We start from the raw sequence: 1,956 nt of genomic DNA, 5'->3' as shown, positions 1-1,956 counted from the left end.
AAAGTTATTCAAATTATCATTTTAGGAAATTCATAGCATTGTGTTAATGAAATGATTCTGCCACAACGAAAGACGTGGTAAGAAAATTTACTATTTTTACTGCTCCGTATAGAAGGGAGATATACAATAAACACGATACTATATCCCTCCCGTCAATTTTTGACCAAGTCATTTCATGTGGGTTTTACTCTGGTTACAATTTTATGGATTTTACGCGATTACTCAAATTATGCAATGCAACAGATGAAAAAGAATCAAATTTAATAGAGATTTAAACTACATTTGGGACCACTAGGCTATCGTTATCCACACATTATAGTCGGTGAATGCTGCCTGAAACATTTATAATTAAAATCTATCTGGGTCTTATGATTATTCGGTTCAGTTCCATCGGGTAAAAACATTTAGAATCAATTTGGTTTGCTTGGATTTTTCGATTCGGTACTCGTGTTTTAAGTCTAAGCCTAGATGATACTTTTAGGAGCGCAAAAATTGAATTGAGAAAAAATGTGAATTATATTGAAGTAACGAAGTCGAACAAATTACAATAACATAATAAAACATAACATAAATCACGTAGGCAATATATGATATTTTTTTCCTTAATTCAATAAATCGGCCGTAAGTGCATTCGGACAATCACGATGTATGAATTTCAAGATACAACCGATTACGAACTATTACTCTAGCACACGAGTAATATAACTCAAGGGAACATATATACATTATACTCCCGAGACTACTACTAACCTAAGAACTTACTTAAGAAAGAGAGAGCAATAGCAATTTTAGAATTAGGAGTTTTTGTGTTTTTGAGCGTGAGAAATAATAAGAGGCCATGGCTCTATATATAGTGGAAAGAGGTAGGGTCTCGAGAGAATATTCTCAAAGTATTCCGCAAGATTCTTGGAGTATTTCCAAAGTTCCTTGGAGTTCTCGCCAAGTCTTTCCAAAAAATTAAATGGACCTAAATGCGGTCCAATAAATACTCAGCGAGGCAAGAATTCCCAAGAGCCCAAGGCCCAAGGCCCATGGCCCCGCGTCCGTGTCCGGCCCAGCCTGGTTCAGTTTGGCGCGCTTGTGGGAACCTTCCCTATTCCTTCTACACAATTTTGAAACTATAAAAGTATTAAAATATATATAAAGGGTGATGAAACACTCCCATTTCTGATGTGGGACATTTTCCCAAACCCCACAAGTATTTCACTTCACACTCTTATTTCTCATTCAAATCAACTCCGTTTTGTACGTATGAGTAGAAAATCTTGTAGTACTCGTTACCAGCTTTCCATTGCACTATCGAACCAAAAATTCCGTTCATCCATTTGGCTAGAATTTGGCCGGAAAGTTGCCGGAAAGTCATTGTTCCAAAACATGCAATTTTCAGAAACTTTATTTCTTTAATTCAGTACCAACAATCCCCCACATGAATAGAAATAGTTGAACCTACTCATTGTTAATATCTGTAGAGTTTACTCCGCCAGATGGTGAACATGATGTCTTGACCAATATGGAGCTGTAGATAGGCTTAGACAGCATGGATAACACAGCTTCGTTTACTCGTAGAACGAGGTTCTATATTGTGCTCATTATGGCCTTGAACATGCCTGGTTAATCATGAGTAAATTTGGAGAGTCTAACCTCAAATATTCTCCTAGAAACAGCCCCATTCCACACTCAAGTGATTTTAATAGCTCCTTGTATTTAAAAAAATATCCTGTAAGTATTTCAAATATTTTACGAAGCTAGACTTCAAATCATTAAGAGCATATGCTTAACCTCTACACATACATGATGCAGTTTACATCACTTTAAGAACGGGGAAAAGACAACACTCTCTTAGTGCTTGTAGCAGATTCAGCTTAATTTAGTTGTCCCTTTGAACCTAGGTCATGGGGTCTCCAATCTTAGTAGGTGGGGTTACCATCAAACCTCCTCTTAAGTTGTAGGCTTTAA

This window comes from Camelina sativa, chromosome 3 (assembly GCF_000633955.1).
Source record: "Camelina sativa cultivar DH55 chromosome 3, Cs, whole genome shotgun sequence".
NCBI classification, from domain to species: Eukaryota; Viridiplantae; Streptophyta; class Magnoliopsida; order Brassicales; family Brassicaceae; genus Camelina; species Camelina sativa.
The sequence above is the reverse complement of the archived record's forward strand: the minus strand, read 5'-3'. Positions refer to the sequence as shown.